This window comes from Oncorhynchus tshawytscha, linkage group LG08 (genome assembly GCF_018296145.1).
Source record: "Oncorhynchus tshawytscha isolate Ot180627B linkage group LG08, Otsh_v2.0, whole genome shotgun sequence".
Lineage (NCBI taxonomy): Eukaryota > Metazoa > Chordata > Actinopteri > Salmoniformes > Salmonidae > Oncorhynchus > Oncorhynchus tshawytscha.
This window is the reverse complement of record NC_056436.1, coordinates 30,385,091-30,410,741: the sequence shown is the minus strand read 5'-3', so window position 1 is coordinate 30,410,741 and position 25,651 is coordinate 30,385,091.

Below are 25,651 nucleotides of genomic sequence, written 5' to 3'. Positions count from 1 at the left end.
ATTTGTTGAGTAGGGTATTGGAGGCTATTTTGTAAATGACATCGCCAAAGTCGAGGATTGGTAGGATGGTCAGTTTTACAAGGGTATGTTTGGCAGCATGAGTGAAGGATGCTTTGTTGCGAAATAGGAAGCCAATTCTAGATTTAACTTTGGATTGGAGATGTTTGATATGGGTCTGGAAGGAGAGTTTACAGTCTAACCAGACACCTAAGTATTTGTAGTTGTCCACGTATTCTAAGTCAGAGCCGTCCAGAGTAGTGATGTTGGACAGGCGGGTAGGTGCAGGTAGCGATCGGTTGAAGAGCATGCATTTAGTTTTACTTGTATTTAAGAGCAATTGGAGGCCACGGAAGGAGAGTTGTATGGCATTGAAGCTTGCCTGGAGGGTTGTTAACACAGTGTCCAAAGAAGGGCCGGAAGTATACAGAATGGTGTCGTCTGCGTAGAGGTGGATCAGAGACTCACCAGCAGCAAGAGCGACCTCATTGATGTATACAGAGAAGAGAGTCGGTCCAAGAATTGAACCCTGTGGCACCCCCATAGAGACTGCCAGAGGTCCGGACAGCAGACCCTCCGATTTGACACACTGAACTCTATCAGAGAAGTAGTTGGTGAACCAGGCGAGGCAATCATTTGAGAAACCAAGGCTGTCGAGTCTGCCGATGAGGATGTGGTGATTGACAGAGTCGAAAGCCTTAGCCAGATCAATGAATACGGCTGCACAGTAATGTTTCTTATCGATGGCGGTTAAGATATCGTTTAGGACCTTGAGCGTGGCTGAGGTGCACCCATGACCAGCTCTGAAACCAGATTGCATAGCAGAGAAGGTATGGTGAGATTCGAAATGGTCGGTAATCTGTTTGTTGACTTGGCTTTCGAAGACCTTAGAAAGGCACGGTAGGATAGATATAGGTCTGTAGCAGTTTGGGTCAAGAGTGTCCCCCCCTTTGAAGAGGGGGATGACCGCAGCTGCTTTCCAATCTTTGGGAATGAAAAGCAGGTGTGTGGGAAAACAAGACAAAACAAATGGAAAATCAAATATGGATCGGCGATGGCTTAGAAGACCAGCGACGTCGACCGCCGAACACCGCCCGAACAAGGAAAGGCACCGACTTTGGCAACAATCAGGATCGTAGTGTTTCACTGCGATGGGGGAAGATCGGTCAGGAAATCGATCGACAGGTGCGACTATGACCGTAGTGGAATGGGTAAGGTGTGTATCTTACCTCTGGGCAGGTGCCTAGGAGCCTAACACTGGGTGCACACCGAGCAGAAGGAAACATAAACCCTCACGTCCTAAGCCAAAGTGGGCCACCAGTACTTCCCATTCAGACAGCGCACCGACCTACCGATGCCTGGATGACCAGAGGAGGGTGACATGTGGGCCCGATAGATCAGCCGGTCACGGACAGCAGACGGAACGTACAGACGCCCAGCGGGACACTGGAGTGGAGCGGGCTCTGCACGCAACGCCTGCTCAATGTCCGCGTCCAGCTCCCACACTACAGGCGCCACCAGGCAGGAGGCCGGGATCCATGGGCTGCTCCTCTGTGTCATAGCACTTACAACAAACAATACCGTGCAAAGACATGTGGGGAACAGAGGGTTAAATACACAACAAAACAAATGGAAAATGAATCTGCGATGGCTAGAAGACCGGTGACGTCGACCGCCGAACACCGCCCATTCTTTTAGTATTGTCTCCTAGGAAAACACATAAATAATCTCACACTCACACTCACACTCACACACACACACACACACACACACACACACACACACACACACACACACACACTGGCACATGGCACAGGAAAGCAAACCAACAAAAGCCCTCTTAACAGTAACTATTCTCTAAGACAACACAGCTGGTGATGAAGCCACCTCTTTTCAGACAAACACCTTTTAGTTCAGGATCAAGGATGTGTTTACTGATAGACTATAATGCTCTATGTTTACAGATTCACTCTGCAAGGTTATACTGTACACATAGTTATACTGTACATAAAATACACTGTCAAAAATATTTTCTGATTGCTTGAACAGCCATTATAGATACATTCTTAAGGTTATGACTTGACTAGCAATAATAGATACATTCTTAAAGTTTTGATTTGACTAGCCATAAGATACATTCTTAAAGTTTTAATTTGACTAGCCATGATAGATACATTATTAAGGTTATGATTTGACTAGCCATAATAGATACTGTACATTCCTAAGGTGATAACTTGACTAGCCATAATAGATACATTATTAAGGTTATGACTTGGCTAGCCATTATAGATACTGTACATTCTTAAGGTTATGATTTGACTAGCCATAATAGATATATTCTTAAGGTCCTGTTTCAGCCTCCAGTATTTATGCTGCAGTAGTTTATGTGTTGGGGGGGCTAGGGTCAGTCTGTTATATCTGGAGTATTTCTCCTGTCTTATCCAGTGTCCTGTGTGAATTTAATTACGCTCTCTCTTATTCTCTCTTTCTTTCTCTCTCAGAAGACCTGAGCCCTAGGACCATGCCTCAGGACTACCTGGCATGATGACTCCTTGCTGTCCCCAGTCCACCTGGCCGTGCTGCTGCTCCAGTTTCAACTGTTCTGCCTGCGGCTATGGAACCCTGACCTGTTCACCGGACGTGCTACCGGTCCCCAGACCTGCTGTTTTCAACTCTCTAGAGACAGCAGGAGTGGTAGAGATACTCTCAATGATCGGCTATGAAAAGCCAACTGACTCCTGAGGTGCTGACCTGTTGCACCCTCGACAACTACTGTGATTATTATTATTTGACCATGCTGGTCATTTATGAACGTTTGAACATCTTGGCCATGTTCTGTTATCATTTCAACCTGTCACAGACAGAAGGGGACTGGCCACCCCTCATAGCCTGGTTCCTCTCTAGGTTTCTTCTTAGGTTTTGGCCTTTCTAGGGAGGTTTTCCTAGCCACCGTGCTTCTACACCTGCATTGCTTGCTGTTTGGGGTTTTCGGCTGGGTTTCAGTTCAGCACTTTGAGATATCAGCTGATCTAAGAAGGGCTATATAAATACATTTGATTTGATTTGACTTGGCTAGCCGTAATAGATACATTCTTAAGGTTATGTGCTGACATAAAGTATCCGGCAAAAACAAGCTGGTCTGAAAATGTTTCCCATAAAAGACTGTTCTTCTAACCTCAATTCCAGGTAACGTAAGTGATTTATAAACACATTTAATTTAGCTATTTACTTCCTGCTACAGCTGCTAGGGAAGGAGGCTTTGACATACCACTTGCTGACACAACTTGCCCTATCCATTTGTATTGTAATAAAGAACACATTGACTGTCTACATGTCTACATTCGTCAATAAGTGAAATGCTAGTTTTTTAATAATAGAAATAGACACAGTAAAATGTGCTATACAAAACTAATTTATGCTACATAAACACAGTGCATATTGAACATATACAAACACATTTCTCCTACTAATCGTGGATAAGATTCTCATGTTAATCATGTTCCTATTAAACAACCTGGAATTGAATCTACCCACTTCGCCAGACAGCAGGTCCCTTCAGTATAGAGGGATTTCCTAACGTGCTCCAAGTGGATTGAGAGAAAGGAAGAACAATTAAGTCCCAACTTAAGGCCTTAGCTCTCTCTGTATCGATCTGTATGCAGTAATAAAGCCAGCACTAAATCAATGTCTACTCCATAGCACTATGCCACACGACTGTCTGTCTGTCTGTATAGGTGTAGTCTGTTGTACAGGCAGTTGTCTGTTAGGCTACACACTAAGTATTTATTACCCAGTATTCATATCTCACAGTCTAGGCTGTACACATCTAGACTCCTCATATCCACAAGGAGACTTTTCCATGCTAGATCTGCTTACCTCAGTCAATAGAAAAATGCAGTGAGATGAGTATGCCAGAACATAATCACAAATCATTTGTAGACTGCAAATTGACCGCAAGAAGCCCAAATATATATAATATTTGATTAAAACATAATTATTTCAAACCTTGCTTGCATTTGTATACAATCACATACACTCAGTGTTAAAAACATTAGGAACACATGCTCTTTCCATGACATAGACTTACCAGGTGGATCCAGGTCAAAGCTATGATCCCTTATATGTCACCTGCTAAATCCACTTCAATCAATCTAGATGAAGGGAAGGAGACAGGTTAAATAAGGATTTTGAAGCCTTGAGACAACTGAGACATGGATTGTGTATGTGTGACATTCAGAAGGATGAATGGGTAAGACAAAATATTTAAGTGCCTTTGAACGGGGTATGGTAGCAGGTGCCAGGCACACAGGTTTGAGTGTGCCAAAAATTGCAACGCTGCTGAGTTTTTCACGCTCAATAGTTTCCCGTGTGTATCAAGAATGATACACCACCCAAAGGACAACCAGCCAGCCAGACACAACTGTGGGAAGCATTGGAGTCAACATGGGCCAGCATCTCTGTGGAATGCTTTGTGGACACTGTGGAGTCCATGCACCAACAAATTAATTCTGTTCTGAGGGCAAAAGGGGGTGCAATTTAAAATTAGGAAAGTGTTCTTAATGTTTTGTGCACAGTGTATATCCCAAATAAATAAATATATATATATATATATATATATATATATATAAAGATAAAATCAATGCAAGTTGGGAAAGCCTGGTATACAGCCTATTTACCAAGTCAGTTAGTTAGAGTTACAGGTTAGCATTTACCACATAATCTCAAACTGTACTGAGCATTGCAGTATAGTCTCTGTCAAGGTCATCTGTCAAAAGTATATAAAGCTACAGTATATAAAGCTGGTGTGATAGTATATGAAGCTTGTACTACAGTATATGAAGCTGGCACACCAGTATAAGAAGCTGGCAATACAGGATATGAAGCTGGTACTAGAGTATACGCAGCTGGTACTACAGTATATGAAGGTGGCACTACAGAATGTGAAGCTGGTACTACATTATGTGAAGCTGGTACTACAATATATGAAGATGGAACAACAATATATGTATCTGGCACTACAGTATGTCAAGCTGGTTCTACAGTATATGAAGCTGGTACTACAGTATGGGAAGCTGGTACTACAGTATGTAAAGATGGCACTACAATTTGTGAAGCTGGCGCTACAGTATATGAAGCTGGTGGTATGGTATATAAAGTTGGAAATACAGTGTGTGAAAAAGGCACTACAGTATGTGAAGCTGGTACTACAGTATGTGAAGCTGGTAAAATAGTATGTGAAGCTGGTAAAACAGTATGTGAAACTGGTACTACACTATATGAAGCGGGCACTATGGTACACGAAGCTGGCACTATATTATGTGAATCTGGTACTCCAGTATATGAAACTGGTTCGATAGTATATGAAGCTTGTACTACAGTATATGAAGCTGGTAATATAATAAATTAACCTGTCACTACAGTAAGTGAAGCTGGTGCCACAGTATATGAAGCTGGCACTACAGTATGTGAAGCTAGTACTAAAGTATATGAAGCTGGTTCAATAACATATTAAGCTGGCACTACAGTATATGAAGCTGGTTTGATAGTATATGAAGCTTGTACTACAGTATATGAAGATGGCACACCAGTATAAGAAGCTGGCAATACAGTATATGCAGCTGGTACTACAGTATATGAAGGTGGCACTACAGTATGTGAAGCTGGTAACACATTATGTGAAGCTGGTACTACAATATATGAAGATGGTACAACAATATATGATTCTGGCACTACAGTATGTCAAGCTGGTTCTACAGTATATGAAGCTGGTACTACAGTATGTGAAGCTGGTATTACAGTATATGAACCGGGCACTATATTATATGAAGCTGGCACTACAGTATGTGAATCTGGTACTACAGCATTTGAAGCTGGTATGATAGTATATGAAGCTGGTTCTACAGTATATAAAGCTGGCGCACAAGCATAAGAGGCTGGCAATACAGTATATGAAGCTGGTAGTAGAGTATGTGAAGCTGGTACTACAGTATGTGAAGCTGGCGCTACAGTATGTGAAGCTGGTAAAATAGTATGTGAAGCTGGTAAAACAGTATGTGAAACTGGTACTACACTATATGAAGCGGGCACTATGGTATATGAAGCTGGCACTACATTATGTGAATCTGGTACTAAAGAATATGAAGCTGGCACTACAGTATGTGAATCTGGTACTCCAGTATATGAAACTGGTTCGATAGTATATGAAGCTTGTACTACAGTATATGAAGCTGGTAATATAATAAATTAACCTGTCACTACAGTAAGTGAAGCTGGTGCCACAGTATATGAAGCTGGCACTACAGTATGTGAAGCTAGTACTAAAGTATATGAAGCTGGTTCAATAACATATTAAGCTGGCACTACAGTATATGAAGCTGGTTTGATAGTATATGAAGCTTGTACTACAGTATATGAAGATGGCACACCAGTATAAGAAGCTGGCAATACAGTATATGCAGCTGGTACTACAGTATATGAAGGTGGCACTACAGTATGTGAAGCTGGTAACACATTATGTGAAGCTGGTACTACAATATATGAAGATGGTACAACAATATATGATTCTGGCACTATAGTATGTCAAGCTGGTTCTACAGTATATGAAGCTGGTACTACAGTATGTGAAGCTGGTATTACACTATATGAATCTGGCATTATATTATATGAAGCTGGCACTACGGTATGTGAGGCTGGTAAAATATTATATGAAGCTGGTAAAACAGTATGTGAAACTGGTACTACACTATATGAAGCGGGCACTATGGTACACGAAGCTGGCACTATATTATGTGAATCTGGTACTACAGAATATGAAGCTGGCACTAGAGTATGTGAATCTGGTACTCCAGTATATGAAACTGGTTCGATAGTATATGAAGCTTGTACTACAGTATATGAAGCTGGTAATTTAATAAATTAACCTGTCACTACAGTAAGTGAAGCTGGTGCCACAGTATATGAAGCTGGCACTACAGTATGTGAAGCTAGTACTAAAGTATATGAAGCTGGTTCAATAACATATTAAGCTGGCACTACAGTATATGAAGCTGGTTTGATAGTATATGAAGCTTGTACTACAGTATATGAAGATGGCACACCAGTATAAGAAGCTGGCAATACAGTATATGCAGCTGGTACTACAGTATATGAAGGTGGCACTACAGTATGTGAAGCTGGTAACACATTATGTGAAGCTGGTACTACAATATATGAAGATGGTACAACAATATATGATTCTGGCACTACAGTATGTCAAGCTGGTTCTACAGTATATGAAGCTGGTACTACAGTATGTGAAGCTGGTATTACAGTATATGAACCGGGCACTATATTATATGAAGCTGGCACTACAGTATGTGAATCTGGTACTACAGCATTTGAAGCTGGTATGATAGTATATGAAGCTGGTTCTACAGTATATAAAGCTGGCGCACAAGCATAAGAGGCTGGCAATACAGTATATGAAGCTGGTAGTAGAGTATGTGAAGCTGGTACTACAGTATGTGAAGCTGGCGCTACAGTATGTGAAGCTGGTAAAATAGTATGTGAAGCTGGTAAAACAGTATGTGAAACTGGTACTACACTATATGAAGCGGGCACTATGGTATATGAAGCTGGCACTACATTATGTGAATCTGGTACTAAAGAATATGAAGCTGGCACTACAGTATGTGAATCTGGTACTCCAGTATATGAAACTGATTCGATAGTATATGAAGCTTGTACTACAGTATACGAAGCTGGTAATATAATAAATGAACCTGTCACTACAGTAAGTGAAGCTGGTGCCACAGTATATGAAGCTGGCACTACAGTATGTGAAGCTAGTACTAAAGTATATGAAGCTGGTTCAATAACATATTAAGCTGGCACTACAGTATATAAAGCTGGTTTGATAGTATATGAAGCTTGTACTACAGTATATGAAGATGGCACACCAGTGTAAGAAGCTGGCAATACAGTATATGCAGCTGGTACTACAGTATATGAAGGTGGCACTACAGTATGTGAAGCTGGTACTACATTATGTGAAGCTGGTACCACAATATATGATTCTGGCACTACAGTATGTCAAGCTGGATCTACAGTATATGAAGCTGGTACTACAGTATGTGAAGCTGGTACTACAGTATATGATGCATGTACTACACTATATGAATCTGGCATTATATTATATGAAGCTGGCACTACGGTATGTGAGGCTTGTACAACAGTATATGACGTTCACACTAATGTATATCAAGCTGGCACTACAGTATGTGAAGGTTGTACTACAGTATATCAAATCAAATCAAATGTTATTTGTCATACACATGGTTAGCAGATGTTAATGCAAGTGTAGCAAAATTCTTGTGCTTCTAGTTCCGACAATGCAGTAATAACCAACAAGAAATCTAACATAACAATTTCACAACAGCTACCTTATACCCACAAGTGTAAAGGGATGAAGAATATGTACATAAAGATATATGAATGAGTGATGGTACAGAACGGCATAGGCAAGATGCAGTAGATGGTATTGAGTAAAGTATATACATATGAGATGAGAAATGTAGGGTATAAAAACATTATATTAATTAAGTGGCATTGTTTAAAGTGGCTGGTGATACATTTTTTACATGTATGGCAGCAGCCACTCAATGTTAGTGGTGGCTGTTTAACAGTCTGATGGCCTTGAGATAGAAGCTGTTTTTCAGTCTCTCGGTCCCTGCTTTGATGCACCTGTACTGACCACGCCTTCTGGATGATAGCGGGGTGAACAGGCAGTGGCTCGGGTGGTTGTTGTCCTTGATGATATTTATGGTCTTCCTGTGACGGGTGGTATAGGTGTCCTGGAGGGCAGGTAGTTTGCCCCCGGTGATGCGTTGTACAGACCTCACTACCCTCTGGAGAGCCTTACGGTTGTGGGCGGAGCAGCTGCCGTACCAGGCCGTGATACAGCCCGACAGCATGCTCTCGATTGTGCATCTGTAAAAGTTTGTGAGTGTTTTTGGTGACAAGTCGAATTTCTTCAGCCTCCTGAGGTTGAAGAGGCGCTGCTGCGCCTTCTTCACCACGCTGTCTGTGTGGGTGGACCAATTCAGTTTGTCCGTGATGTGTACGCCGAGGAACTTAAAACTTTCTACCCTCTCCACTACTGTCCTGTCGATGTGGATAGGGGGGTGCTCCCTCTGCTGTTTCCTGAAGTCCACGATCATCTCCTTTGTTTTGTTGACATTGAGTGTGAGGTTATTCTCCTGACACCACACTCCGAGGGCCCTCACCTCCTCCCTGTAGGCCATCTCATCGATGTTGGTAATCAAGCCTACCACTGTAGTGTCGTCTGCAAACTTGATGATTGAGTTGGAGGCGTGCATGGCCACGCAGTCGTGGGTGAACAGGGAGTACAGGAGAGGGCTCAGAACGCACCCTTGTGGGGCCTCAGTGTTGAGGATTAGCGGGGTGGAGATTGTTGTTGTTGTTGTTACGACCACCTGGGGGCAGCCCATCAGGAAGTCCAGGACCCAGTTGCACAGGGCGGGGTCGAGACCCAGGGTCTCGAGCTTGATTACGAGTTTGGAGGGTACTATGGTGTTAAATGCTGAGCTGTAGTCGATGAACAGCATTCTCACATAGGTATTCCTCTTGTCCAAATGGGTTAGGGCCGTATGCAGTGTGGTTGCGATTGCGTCGTCTGTGGACCTATTGGGGCGGTAAGCAAATTGGAGTGGGTCTAGGGTGTCAGGTAGGGTGGAGGTGATATGGTCCTTGACTAGTCTCTCAAAGCACTTCATGATGACGGAAGTGAGTCCTACACGGCGGTAGTCATTTAGCTCAGTTACCTTAGCTTTCTTGGGAACAGGAACAATGGTGGCCCTCTTGAAGCATGTGGGGACAGCAGCCTGGGATAAGGATTGATTGAATATGTCCATAAACACACCAGCCAGCTGGTCTGCGCATGCTCTGAGGACGCAGCTGGGGATGCCGTCTGGGCCTGCAGCCTTGCGAGGGTTAACACGTTTAAATGTTTTACTCACATCAGCTGCAGTGAAGGAGAGTCTGCAGGATTTGGTAGCGGGCCGTGTCAATGGCACTGTAGTGTCCTCAAAGCGAGCAAAGAAGTTGTTTAGTCTGTCTGGGAGCAAGACATCCTGGTCCACGACGGGGCTGGTTTTCTTTTTGTAATCCGTGATTGACTGTAGACCCTGCCACATACCTCTTGTGTCTGAGCCATTGAATAGAGACTCTACTTTGTCTCTATACTGACGCTTAGCTTGTTTGATTGCCTTGCGGAGGGAATAGCTACACTGTTTGTATTTCGTTAATGTTTCCGGTCACCTTGCCCTGGTTAAAAGCAATGGTTTGGGCTTTCAGTTTCGCGCGAATGCTGCCATCAATCCACGGTTTCTGGTTTGGGAATGTTTTAATAGTTGCTGTTGGTACGACATCGCCAATGCACTTGCTAATGAACTCGCTCACCGAATCAGCGTATTCGTCAATGTTGTTGTTTGACGCAATGCGGAGCATATCCCAATCCACGTGATCGAAGCAATCTTGAAGCGTGGAATCAGATTGGTCGGACCAGCGTTGAACAGACCTGATAGTGGAAGCTGCCTGTTTTAGTTTGTGTCAAAAGGCTGGGAGCAACAAAATGGAGTCGTGGTCAGCTTTTCCGAAAGGAGGGCGGGGGAGGGCCTTATATGCTTCGCGGAAGTTAGAATAACAATGATCCAGGGTTTTACCAGCCCTGGTAGCACAATCGATATGCTGATAGAATTTAGGGCGTCTTGTTTTCAGATTAGCCTTGTTAAAATCCCCAGCTACAATGAATGCAGCCTCAGGTGGCATATGAAGGTGGCACTACAGTATGTGAAGCTGGAACTATGGTATATCAAATCAAATCAAGCTTTTTTTATACAGGAAATTTCAGACATGTACTGTCACTGGAAAAATTTAATACTACAGTATGTGAAGCAGGCACTACAGTACTTGAATCTGGTACTCCAGTATATGACGCAATAGTGGCACTTTCTCCTTGACTGAAGAGTATCGTTCCCTCCCTCTCTTGCTAGCGAGGGGAGATTACATTGGTTCTGCCGTGCTCCCCTGGTGATAGCTCCCCTGGTGACAGGGCCATTCACACGCTCTGCCGGAGCGCTCAACACTGGATCTGTGACGGTGCAGCCAGCCTACCATGAAGGACTTTGATCCTCTATTACTGACACAGCCTGGGATAGTTCCTCAAGTTACTGTTACTGTACTCTCCCAGTCCTCTCTATGGTGCTTTGCTCCCCTAGAATGACAGTACTCTTTAGAATGACAGTACAATGTAGAGTGACAATACTCTGTAGAATGGCAATACACTGTAGAATGACAGTACTCTGTAGAATTTTTATTTTTTTTATTTTTTTTATTTCACCTTTATTTAACCAGGTAGGCCAGTTGAGAACAAGTTCTCATTTGCAACTGCGACCTGGCCAAGATAAAGCATAGCAGTGTGAGCAGACAACACAGAGTTACACATGGAATAAACAATTAACAAGTCAATAACACAGTAGAAAACAAAGGGGGGAGTCTATATACAATGTGTGCAAAAGGCATGAGGAGGTAGGTGAATAATTACAATTTTGCAGATTAACACTGGAGTGATAAATGATCAGATGGTCATGTACAGGTAGAGATATTGGTGTGCAAAAGAGCAAGTAAATAAATAAAAACAGTATGGGGATGAGGTAGGTGAAAATGGGTGGGCTATTTACCAATAGACTATGTACAGCAGCAGCGATCGGTTAGCTGCTCAGATAGCTGATGTTTGAAGTTGGTGAGGGAGATAAAAGTCTCCAACTTCAGCGATTTTTGCAATTCGTTCCAGTCACAGGCAGCAGAGTACTGGAATGAAAGGCGGCCAAATGAGGTGTTGGCTTTAGGGATGATCAGTGAGATACACCTGCTGGAGCGCGTGCTACGGATGGGTGTTGCCATCGTGACCAGTGAACTGAGATAAGGCGGAGCTTTACCTAGCATGGACTTGTAGATGACCTGGAGCCAGTGGGTCTGGCGACGAATATGTAATGAGGGCCAGCCGACTAGAGCATACAGGTCGCAGTGGTGGGTGGTATAAGGTGCTTTAGTGACAAAACGGATGGCACTGTGATAGACTGCATCCAGTTTGCTGAGTAGAGTGTTGGAAGCCATTTTGTAGATGACATCGCCGAAGTCGAGGATCGGAAGGATAGTCAGTTTTACTAGGGTAAGCTTGGCGGCGTGAGTGAAGGAGGCTTTGTTGCGGAATAGAAAGCCGACTCTTGATTTGATTTTCGATTGGAGATGTTTGATATGAGTCTGGAAGGAGAGTTTGCAGTCTAGCCAGACACCTAGGTACTTATAGATGTCCACATATTCAAGGTCGGAACCATCCAGGGTGGTGATGCTAGTCGGGCATGCGGGTGCAGGCAGCGATCGGTTGAAAAGCATGCATTTGGTTTTACTAGCGTTTAAGAGCAGTTGGAGGCCACGGAAGGAGTGTTGTATGGCATTGAAGCTTGTTTGGAGGTTAGATAGCACAGTGTCCAATGACGGGCCGAAAGTATATAGAATGGTGTCGTCTGCGTAGAGGTGGATCAGGGAATCGCCCGCAGCAAGAGCAACGTCATTGATATATACAGAGAAAAGAGTCGGCCCGAGAATTGAACCCTGTGGCACCCCCATAGAGACTGCCAGAGGACCGGACAGCATGCCCTCCGATTTGACACACTGAACTCTGTCTGCAAAGTAATTGGTGAACCAGGCAAGGCAGTCATCCGAAAAACCAAGGCTACTGAGTCTGCCGATAAGAATATGGTGATTGACAGAGTCGAAAGCCTTGGCAAGGTCAATGAAGACGGCTGCACAGTACTGTCTTTTATCGATGGCGGTTATGATATCGTTTAGTACCTTGAGTGTTGCTGAGGTGCACCCGTGACCGGCTCGGAAACCAGATTGCACAGCGGAGAAGGTACGGTGGGATTCGAGATGGTCAGTGACCTGTTTGTTGACTTGGCTTTCGAAGACCTTAGATAGGCAGGGCAGGATGGATATAGGTCTGTAACAGTTTGGGTCCAGGGTGTCTCCCCCTTTGAAGAGGGGGATGACTGCGGCAGCTTTCCAATCCTTGGGGATCTCAGACGATATGAAAGAGAGGTTGAACAGGCTGGTAATAGGGGTTGTGACAATGGCGGCGGAAAGTTTCAGAAATAGGGGGTCCAGATTGTCAAGCCCAGCTGATTTGTACGGGTCCAGGTTTTGCAGCTCTTTCAGAACATCTGCTATCTGGATTTGGGTAAAGGAGAACCTGGAGAGGCTTGGGCGAGGAGCTGCCGGGGGCAGAGCTGTTGGCCGAGGTTGGAGTAGCCAGGCGGAAGGCATGGCCAGCCGTTGAGAAATGCTTATTGAAGTTTTCGATAATCATGGATTTATCGGTGGTGACCGTGTTACCTAGCCTCAGTGCAGTGGGCAGCTGGGAGGAGGTGCTCTTGTTCTCCATGGACTTCACAGTGTCCCAGAACTTTTTGGAGTTGGAGCTACATGATGCAAACTTCTGCCTGAAGAAGCTGGCCTTAGCTTTCCTGACTGACTGCGTGTATTGGTTCCGGACTTCCCTGAACAGTTGCATATCCCGGGGACTATTCGATGCTATTGCAGTCCGCCACAGGATGTTTTTGTGCTGGTCGAGGGCAGTCAGGTCTGGGGTGAACCAAGGACTGTATCTGTTCTTAGTTCTGCATTTTTTGAACGGAGCATGCTTATCTAAAATGGTGAGGAAGTTACTTTTAAAGAATGACCAGGCATCCTCAACTGACGGGATGAGGTCAATGTCCTTCCAGGATACCCGGGCCAGGTCGATTAGAAAGGCCTGCTCACAGAAGTGTTTTAGGGAGCGTTTGACAGTGATGAGGGGTGGTCGTTTGACTGCGGCTCCGTAGCGGATACAGGCAATGAGGCAGTGATCGCTGAGATCCTGGTTGAAGACAGCGGAGGTGTATTTGGAGGGCCAGTTGGTCAGGATGACGTCTATGAGGGTGCCCTTGTTTACAGAGTTAGGGTTGTACCTGGTGGGTTCCTTGATGATTTGTGTGAGATTGAGGGCTTAGATTGTAGGACTGGCGGGGTGTTAAGCATATCCCAGTTTAGGTCACCTAACAGAACAAACTCTGAGGCTAGATGGGGGGAGATCAATTCACAAATGGTGTCCAGGGCACAGCTGGGGGCTGAGGGGGGTCGGTAGCAGGCGGCAACAGTGAGAGACTTATTTCTGGAGAGAGTAATTTTCAAAATTAGTAGTTCGAACTGTTTGGGTATGGACCTGGAAAGTATGACATTACTTTGCAGGCTATCTCTGCAGTAGACTGCAACTCCTCCCCCTTTAGCAGTTCTATCTTGACGGAAGATGTTATAGTTGGGTATGGAAATCTCTGAATTTTTGGTGGCCTTCCTGAGCCAGGATTCAGACACAGCAAGGACATCAGGGTTAGCAGAGTGTGCTAGAGCAGTGAGTAAAACAAACTTAGGGAGGAGGCTTCTGATGTTGACATGCATGAAACCAAGGCGTTTGGGACGCGGCGATTCAGACGGTTAGCAGGCCTGTGCTAACAAGCTAACAGTTCGTAGGCCCGGGCTAGACAAGCTAGCAGTTAGCAGGCCTGTGCTAACAAGCTAACAGTTCGTAGGCCCGGGCTAGACAAGCTAGCAGTTAGCAGGCCTGTGCTAACAAGCTAACAGTTCGTAGGCCCGGGCTAAACAAGGTAGCAGTTAGCAGGCCGAGTTTAGCAAGCAGTGAGATAGCGAGGGCTAGAGAGTTGGCCTTTAGGGGACGTCGCGATGGGGTGAGTCTGTTTATTCCTCTTCATGCGGTGACATCGATAGACCGGTCGTGGGCCCGGGTATTGTAGCCCAGGAGTATGCTACGGTGGTAGTACAGGTGCGCTGGCCGGGCTAGCTTCACGCTATAAGTGGGTGGAAGCGCTAGCCAGGAGTAAACATCCGGGGTTGCGGTTTAGCTAGATAGCTAGTTGTGAAGATCCAGCTGAAATGTTCCGTTTGCGGTGGGAGTCCAGGGATGAATCCGGGGATGAAAAATAAATAGGTCCGTTATGCTCTGGTTAGAGTCGCGTTGTTCGAGCTGGCGAGAGCTTTCCGAGCTAAAGGTTAGCTTAGCTGATGACCGGTTAGATGAAGACCGCTAGCATAGCTGGTGGTTAGCCGGTTAGCTTCAGTTGAGGGGTTCCGGCTCCGAAGTAAATATAAATACTTTAGGAAAAATAGCTACATTGGGTGAGGCGGGTTGCAGGAGAGTATTTGGAAGTATTTGGAAGCTTAGGTTTAGCAAAATGTTTTTGAAGAAAAATATGTAAAAAACGAAAAATAGACGATATATACAAGGGACACGACGAGACAGGGCGACTTACTGCTACGCCATCTTGGAATGGCAATACCCTATAGATTGACAGAACACTGTAGAATGACAATACACTGTAGAATGACAATACAATGTAGAGTGACAATACACTGTAGAATGAAAATACTCTGTAGAATGACAATACAATGTAGAGTGACAATACTCTGTGGAATGACAATACTCTGTAGAATGATAATACTCCGCAAGATGACTATTACTAATAAACCTAGTTGTAGAATTGTATCCCTTTTTCCCGTTAGTGTTCTGTGACCCTAGGCAAGTGGTAAATAACACTCAACACAATCTCAAGTGAACTTTGTACTGTAGCAGCAGACTGTCCCTTTCTCTCTCTCTCCCGTTCTCTCTCTTGTCTCTCTCTCTCTCTCCCGTTCTCTCTTTTGTCTCTCTCTCTCTCTCTCTCCCCTCTCTCTCTCCCTCTCTCCCCCTCTCTCTCTCTCTCTCTCCCCCTCTCTCTCTCTCCCGTTCTCTCTCGTTCTCTCTCTCTCTCCCTCTCTCTCCCCCTCTCCCTCTCTCTCTCTCCCTCTCTCTCTCTCTCCCTCTCTCTCCCTCTCTCTCCCTCTCTTTCTCTCTCTCTCCCTCTCTCCCCCTCTCTCTCTCTCTCTCCCCCCTCTCTCTCTCTCCCTCTCTCCCCCCCTCTCTCTCTCTCTCCCCCTCTCTCTCTCTCCCGTTCTCTCTCGTTCTCTCTCTCTCTCCCTCTCTCTCCCCCTCTCCCTCTCTCTCCCTCTCTCTCTCTCTCCCTCTCCCTCTCTCTCCCTCTCTTTCTCTCTCTCCCCCCTCTCTCTTCACCTAGGTCAGTTTTAGATCATGCTGTATATCACTGGACACTCGTCCTACAGCGGCCTCACAGATGCCCACAGACTGGGCCAACCATGAGTGGAGTCAAGCAGAGAGAAATTACATGGAAGCTTAAGCTCACTCATTTCACCACTATCTCCCTTTAAGTTCACCACATTTCCTTCCTCTTTGGTTAATGCATCACTTTGTAAGATGTGCATTATTACCTTTATCTTTTCAAAGATTGTCACTGAAATATTTTCCCCCTCCAACCCCAAATAGACCTGGGCAGTCAACCTTGAGAGTTCATTTGGAGATAGGATCTGGACTCCACTGACCCTGCTCTCATCTGGACCATGGAACCGTGTCAAGCTGTCAAACCTCTGTCCATTTGACAAGGTATTGTTTATCAAATCTCTGACCTTTTCTTTTTTTAATCATCTGTGAACAAACGTGACTGTCTGTATCGATGAAATGAGGAAGTGAAACCTGCACTGCTGATTATCAAACATTTCAACCTCACTGTGGAATCCTGGGTGCTTATTCACAGTATCAGTCTCGCTCTGCAGGTATATATCCAACTTGCTTTAAGTCAACAGTGCCTTGATCTGCTTCCAGCACTACTTCCAAGGCTAAACTGTTTTACAGATGAGCAAGACAAAACTGCCTATAACTGCCTCAGTAGATATATTTTGTCCATTGGAGCAGTGTCAGCATTTTCCACTGACAGCCAATCCTCAGAGGTCAAGTTCTTTTGTGTGTTTAGACGTCCCCCTCCAGCTGAATGGGTCAAGCCCCCTAAAGCCCATCAGGCCAACAGCGTGATGCAGCTCTGGCAGATCAGTGTGCAGATGGTTAGTAGTCCAGCCATGGAATTTGCCTCGTCTCACTCAACTGTCTTAATTTACGACATAATGCATGCACATTTAAAACTACTTAGAGCTTGATAATAAAAACTCTACGGATAAAGCAGCACCGGGTAGGTCTGCAAGGCACTACGAGCCAGACTGTCCTCTGTAAACCTGCCATAATACGTTCCCAGCACAATAAATAAATTGATAAAATGCCTCATTGTCACCAAGTAAAACAACTGCACTGCCAATACTTGAACACAACACAAGATCTTTTCACATTGTCTCTTGAAGAAGTACAACGTGTATCTAACAATTGTAGAAACAACACAACAATGTATTGGTGGAAGATGAAAATAATATATTTCCTGCCATGCACTTCTCTTACAAAAAAACCCCCATGTCAAATGTGTGGTTTCACATGTTAAAAACTTTCACACGTAAAAATGTGATTTGCAGTTTCACATGTGAAACTTTCTCATGTGAAAATCTTACATTCACATGTGGAATTCAAAGTTCACATGTGAAAATCTAATTTGTAGTTTCACATGTAAGAAACATTCATATATGAAAATCTAACTTTCACATGTGGAATTGCAAGTTTAACATGTAGTGGTGAAATAGTGTTATTCTCCTCACATCTGAAAAGGTGGTGTTAACATGTGTACAGTAGTAGCAATGTTTCCACATATAGAATTGCAAATTCTGTAATGCCATTCTGTAACAAGGTCATTTAGCCTACCTGCGTATCATAATTAAAGTGTGTTAAAAATTATAATTTCTTAGTTCCGATCTATCCATTCAGTGTTACTGCCCTTAAAAAATAAAACATAAGTCAAATTTACATTTTCACATGTGAAATCACATTTTCACATGTGAAATAGCGGTTTTCACATGTTGAGTTTAAATTTCACATGTAAAACTATATTTCACATGTATTACATTTTGAGTTCACATGTTAACACCACGTTGTCACATGTGAGGAGAATAATATGTTTTCACCTGATGTGAATTGCAGTTGAAAATCGAATATGCGGTTTCACATGTGAAGAACAAGTGAAAATCTCACTTTTATAAAGTTCACATGTGAAAATCAATCACATGAATATCAATAACATGTGAAAATCAAATTAGCAGGCTCACGTGTAAGAAAACTCCAAATGTGAAAATCTCACTTTCACATGTGAAAGTGAAAAAGTTTCATATGTGAAAAACTTCCACATGTATTGTTCTTCACTTGTGAATTGGCAATTTGCAGTTTCACATGTAGGAAAATACCAACTTTGAAAATCTGACTTTCCATGTGAAACTTCTCATGTCTGTTTTTCCCACCTGAGATTTTTCATGTGAATTGTTCACATGTGAAATGTCACACTTACATGTATTTTTTATGTGAACTTTTCATGTGTTTTGTTCTGAGGTGTTAACACGTGTCTGAAAAACACGTTTTTTCACGTTGTCACAAAAACTCTCTCTCCAGCGCTCAAGGTTGTCAGGCTGCTCATTATTACGCACACCTGTCACCATCGTTATGAGCCTCATGAGACTAACCTGGACTCAATCACCTGCCGGATTACCTTCCCTATATATATCACTCCCTTTGGTTCTTTCCCAAGGCGTTATTGTTTCTGTTCCGTTGTTTCATGTCTGTACGCTACTCATGTTTCTTGTTTTGTTCTTTGTGTTATTTATTATTAAAGTCACTCCCTGAACTTGCTTCCAGACTCCCAGCATACACATTATTTTTAATTTATTTCACCTTTATTTAACCAGGTAGGCCAGTTGAGAACAAGTTCTCATTTACAACTGCGACCTGGCCAAGATAAAGCAAAGCAGTGCTACAAAAACACAGAGTTACAAATGGGAATAAGCAAACGTACAATCAATAACACAATAGAAACATCTATATACAGTGTGTGAAAATGTATTAAGATATGGAGGTAAGGCAATAAATAGGCCATAGTGGCGAAATAATTTCAATTTAGCATTAGCACTGGAGGGATAGATGTGCAGATGATGATGTGCAAGTAGAGATACTGGGGTGCAAAAGAGCACAAAATAAATAACAATAGGAGGATGAGGTAGTTGGATGGGCTATTTACAGATGGGCTGTGTACAGGTGCAATGATCGGTAAGCTGCTCTGACAGCTGATGCTTAAAGTTAGTGAGGGAGATATAAGTCTCCAGCTTCAGTGATTTTTGCAATTCGTTCCAGTCATTGGCAGCCGAGAACTGGAAGGAAAGGTGGCCAAAAGGGGAGTTGGCTTTGGGGATCACCAGTGAAATATACCTGCTGGAGCGCGTGCTATGGATGGGTGTTGCTATGGTGACCAGTGAGCTGAGATAAGGGGGGCTTTACCTATCAAAGACTTGGAGCCAGTGGGTTTGGCGACGAATATGAAGTGAGGGCCAGCCAACGAGAGCATACAGGTCGCAGTGGTGGGTAGTATTTGGGGCTTTGGTGACAAAACGGATGGCACTTTGATAGACTACATCCAATTTGCTGAGTAGAGTGTTGGAGTTTATTTTTTTAAAGACATTGCCGAAGTCAAGGATCGGTAGGATAGTCATTTTTACGAGGGTATTTTTAGCAGAATACGTGAAGGAGGCTTTGTTGCGAAATAGGAAGCCTATTCTAGATTTAATTTTGGATTGGAGATGCTTAATGTGAGTCTGGAAAGAGAGTTTGCAGTCTAACCAGACACCTAGGTATTTGTAGTTGTCCACATATTCCTAGTCAGAACCGTCCAGAGTAGTGATGCTAGTCGGGCCAGCGGGTGCGGGCAGCGATCGGTTGAAGAGCGTGCATTTAGTTTTACTAGCATTTAAGAGCAGTTGGTGGCCACGGAAGGAGTGTTGTATGGCATTGAAGCTTATCTGCGGGTTTGTTAACACAGTGTCCAAAGAAGGCCAGATGTATACAGAATGGTGTTGTCTGCATAGAGGTGGATCAGAGAATCACCAGAAGCAAGCGCGACATCATTGATATTTACAAAGAAAAGAGTCAGCCATAGAATTGAACCCTGTGGCACCCCTATAGAGATTGCCAGAGGTCCGGACAACAGGCCCTCCGATTTGACACACTGAACTCTGTCTGAGAAGTAGTTGGTGAACCAGGCGTGGCAATCATTAGAAAAATCATGTCTGTTGAGTCTGCCGATAAGAATGTGGTGATTGTTGCAGCAGGGGGTGCGGAGCTGTTTGCGGGGTAGAGGTAGCCAGATGGAAAGCATGGCTAGCCGTAGAAAAATGCTTATTAAAATTTTGATTATTGTAGATTTATCGATGGTGACAGTGTTTCCTAGCCTCAGTGCAGTGGGCAGCTGGGAGGAGGTGCTCTTATTCTCCATGGACTTTACAGTGTTCCAAAACCTTTTGGAATTATACATGATTTTTTCAGGTGTTTTTTTGTAAGGGTAATGTTGAGAAAATCCTCTCAGAGAGTGAGTCCATTTTCAATAACTATCCTTTCAACAGTGAGACCGTTGTGTCTGCATAGATTTCAAATGATGTACTGGAAGGGTTTCTTGAATGATTTCTTGAGCCTAACTGGTCTAAGACTCGACTCCCCACTGCATCTGCACTGCACAGCACAGCCATGAATACCTGAGCCAAATCACTTATATGTGACAAAGCAGGAAATAGATAAGGATGAAAAAGCCATTTATCTTGTGGACAGGGCAATTCATTTCCCTCAGTGTTTTGAAATTTCAGCAGACTTCTTCAAACTGCTTGTCTCTAGCCCCTATGATGGACCGTGGTTCAGTTTTCTCTCTGTACCCCAATATCATTCATCGTTATGAGGATAAAACAACATTGAGAGAAACACAGGTAGGTAAGTATGTTATTTGGGTCCATAACAGGCAGTATCAGGTTTCCTTTATGCATACCTCAGATAAAAGCTTGCAGGTAATGAGAGTTAACTTAACTTTTGACCTGCAGCACTCACAAGTGGGTATACATGATCCTGAGTGATTTTACAGGGCAGATTATGATTTTGTTACAGGTCACTGTTTATTCTTTTGACTCTGTTCCAGTGATTAACATTCAGGCAGGAGATGATTCAGCTGTCTTAGCTGTCATCCCAAAGTCCGGAATGTCCAGGACGCAGGAAATTCCAGCTTGTAAAATTCAGCCCGTAGTATCTAAAAGCCAAAACCACCAGGACAAGGAGACAAAAAAAATGGCTTAACCAAATGTAAAAAATATCCTCACATATAATATTCGAAAGTGTAACCTTATCATACAAAAATTTGACCACAAACCTAGAAAGATCTTTAAAAAAATATTATGACATATGTCCATATTTTTAGAGTACGTTTTACCCAAAAAGTATGTTTCTGATACTTGAGATTTTGCATTCCCTCCATATATACTGGTTCTCACAACGGTTCTTGTTTATACTGTCTGCTTTTGGCAGATAGCTCTGTTTATTTATCATGGCTTCTTAAACGCTTGTCTAGTTTGAACAAAATTCACAATTCAGATACATCCATCAACTACGACAGTGGCCAGTGAGAGGATAGACCAACATGTTAGAGTTAGGTGAAAGCAAGTATTGTGTGAGGGTTAATCCTAGCAGCTGAGCAGATTTTGAAGCGATTCATAACACAGATTAAGGATGTAAAGGACATTCATGAGTCTGCTGTGGCTGGTCTTGATGCTGCTGTACTACTGGCCTTCTGGATAGCTGAGATGCTGTCTGTCTGAAGTGGGATCAGTGGAGTGCTCTGTTCACCTCTTCATACACAGTTCAGTCTCTCTTAGGATCAATAAACTGTTTCTCATTGGTTACTCACTTGACACCTAGTTTTCTGTACAGCTACTGTAAACTTGTCAAAGGAAGGATCGCCTTCCCAGGATTGCCTTACTGTTCTACTGGAGTACCATCAGAGTGCCACCGTCCAGTTCAGAGGGATCTTCTTGAGAATGCTGTTTATTATGTTAACTACTACATGATGTCAAAAGAGTTAACAAACCACATGTCCAATATAAGCCATGTTTTGTTCAAATTGAGTGCAAATTTCACCAAATAACCATACAGACAGACCCCTGTTTCTCAGAGTGTTTAATGTCTCAGACAGACCAGAGCCATGGTGTTAACTCATTATGCTGTGTCCAGTGTGAATGTTATTTATAGAAAGTTCCTAATCATACTGTATGATGACCATTTATCAGGGTCTGGTGTGGTGTGGTACGGGTTACTGCTCCGCAATCCTGACGTCTCAGTTTCACTCTGATATTCTGCTGCACATGGTCCTACTGTATCCCCCCCCACACACACACACGCACGAATGTGCAGCTCTGTCTTTCTGTGGTGTTGAAGTGTACAGTAGCAGCAAACATGATAGTGCCTGAGGAGAAGGGGGAGGGTTCTCATAAATCCTTCAGCTGGGGAGAGAGAGGGGAGTTAGAAAGGTCTATTAAATCAATCAAATTCATGTCTATAAAAACTCCTTTCCTTTAAAAACACACTGCTGTCATGACTCCCCTTTCTAGTTAGAAAAGTAATTGATTTCAAAGTCAGGTTTTTTAGTATTATTGCACTTTTTAGACTAAAGGCGTATGGGTAATTAAAAGGCCATCTAAAATCACTGCTTTTTATATGTCGAATGAATGCATCGTTTTGGATGAAGGCGATGTCTGTAATTTCTTGATTGAAATAAACCAAGCAACCAAGCCAACCAATTCCTCTGACTGTAACATCAGGAGAAATCTGAGGATCCATGGCTAGACTTTTTTTACACAAGTATGACAATTGGGTACTTTTTCCACCACTGATGAAAACAAGGTAAATGAACTGCGACATGCTATTTATCATGTTGGTTAATTTAGCAACTACAGAAATGGAACCACAAGGATACCATTTAGTTTAGACCCTTATTTACAAAATTAAAGTAGCAATGCAAACCAGGCTGATTGAGACTATAGACAAAGCCTTTGGTGTTCCTGCAGACATCTCAAATAAACAGCCCTCTGATCTCTGGTGTAACTAGAACAACCAAAGCAGGATTGAGAGTTTTGGATTCTGTTTTGAGTTTTTCCAATATTTCAGATGTCAGCTCAATCTTTTGAAATGTTGAGCTCAGTTTACGTAGTCAGACCATCTAATCCACAAATGAGTGATATTATTTTCCCTTTCCAATGGCTCTTCCCCACTGTCATGACACAACAGTACTGTCTCTGTTTGTCCGCACTCCCCTTTACTGGATTACTATGTCAAGGGTTTGCCTCTTGCCAATCATCGGGTCTCTCCCCATTGTCAGACTTGATTACATGTTTGTCTCGTTGATGAGGCATGCTTTTGGTTTGTATTTATCATTCTTAAGATGACAGAGGCAAGACTGTATGACACGGTTCTCGTAACACATTTACTCATCAGTTTGAAATCTTTAATGGTGCTGCCTGCTCATGGTAGGCTGATGGTAAAATTTGGGGAATTGACCACAAGCACCATTAAAACAACAGAGCCTTTTAAAAATGTGGACCACATTTGTTATATGCACACCAATTTGAGTCTGTTAGCCATCTTGTTTGGATAAACGGGACATCCTTTGGCTATTCATCTTGTCTACTTGACATCAGAGGGTAGTAGATTGTAAGCAGACCACCTCTTCCATCAATGGAGGTCACTAGGTTTGTATGTCAAATCCTTTAGTCTGGCTAGAGGACACCACATAACATTTTGAAATTCATAATGTACAATAATATATGACTTAAGTTATGAACAGTGACTGGTGTAATTAAGTATTTCAGTTAACATCTGGAAATGAGCTCGATATAATTTCTAGCAATCTATTCTAATGAGGGCTTGCTGAGCTATTCGGGACTCGATCTGAAAGATGTAAATGAATGTCACCTGAACTACTATACTATTTTGTTGCAAGTGCTGTTAAAACAGAAAACAATGATTTAGGAACACACTGGATCCTGAAACCAACTCATGCACGCAATAATGCATCTACCATTTTGTCTCCTTATATACAGATGCATTTCACAGACTGGAGCTCATCTGTTGGGATAGCAGATCAGTCAAAACTAAAACGTTACCAATCATTTCTTCACCAGATTCAGCTTGTTTAGTCTCCAGTCCAGATTCCTTCAGGATTAGTAAAACATTCAAATGTTCTAAAATGAACAGAATAGAAACTATTTCTTAGATGCTTTTATAGTTTTCATACCACTGTCAAGGAAACAGTGTCTGTTATTGTCGTTAATGTTAACAATCCCCATACAAGAGGTCTGTACTTATGTCCAATTTCCTGCAGGCCCCCTTAGCCCCGTTCACAGCTTCTTTTGGCTCTCCATGTCTCTGGGCTCTGATGAGATCTGGATAACAGATATCCAAGCGAGGGGTTCGAGTAGATGCTGCTGTTCATTTCTGTGGCTCAGCAGGTTATGCAACCCTGTATTATGCCTCCCAATAGGAAAACCACCGGAAAGTGTCACAAGACTCAGCCATCAACAGAAACCTAGAAAACCAAAAACAGTCAGTCTGTTTCTCCACTTTCACTGACACAGCACATCTCAGAGGGCACATACCTGCTGCATGGGACCTCTAGTGTAGATGCAGTACGCTGTGTGAGTGTGCAGCGAGCAGTAGCTAAACCTGTGGGACATGGAAATGAATAGGCAGGTCATTATGTGACCGGCTCTCTCAATGGAACTGCTGTGGCATTCACCACTTCTGCTATCAGCAGATTACAAGATGTCCTTCCAGGGCCAAGACTCACAAGCCCAGCACAGAACCAGCTACCTATAAACAAACCAAGTGCAAATGTATGGCAAATATAAATCAAAATTGGATGTGGTTCGGAGATAGATGGGAGAGGTTGAGTGGAGCTGAAAGGTGGGACTAAAAACAACAAAATAACTAATTTAAAATATGCTGTGTCCATAAAATGTATATAGGTTCAGAACTTTTGTGAAACAGCACAGTTAAAATATATAGCAAATAGAAATCAAACTGGATGGTCTTCAGAGATAGATGGGAGGGGTTGAGGGTAGCTGGTTGGGATTAAAGACAAACAAAAAATAACTATCCGTGAAATGTATATAAACTCAGCAAAAAAAAGAAACGTCCTCTCACTGTCAACTGCGTTAACTTTCAGCAAACTTAACATGTGTAAATATTTGTATGAACATAACAAGATTCAACAACTGAAACATAAACTGAACAATTTCTATAGACATGTGACTAACAGAAATGGAATAATGTGTCTCTGAACAAAGGGGGGGTCAAAATAGGTCAAAAGTAACAGTCAGTCAAAAGTAACAGTCAGTGTCTGGTGTGGCCACCAGCTGCATTAAGTACTGCAGTGCATCTCCTCCTCATGGACTGCACCAGATTTGTCAGTTCTTGCTGTGAGATGTTACCCCACCCTTCCACTAAGGCACCTGCAAGTTGCCGTACATTTCTGGAGGAAATGGCCCTAGCCCTAGCCCTAGCCCTCACCCTCCGATCCAACAGGTCCCAGACGTGCTCAATGGGATTGAGATCCGGGCTCTTCGCTGGCCATGGCAGAACACTGACATTTCTGTCTTGCAGGAAATCACGCACAGAACGAGCAGTATAGGTGGTGGCATTGTCATACTG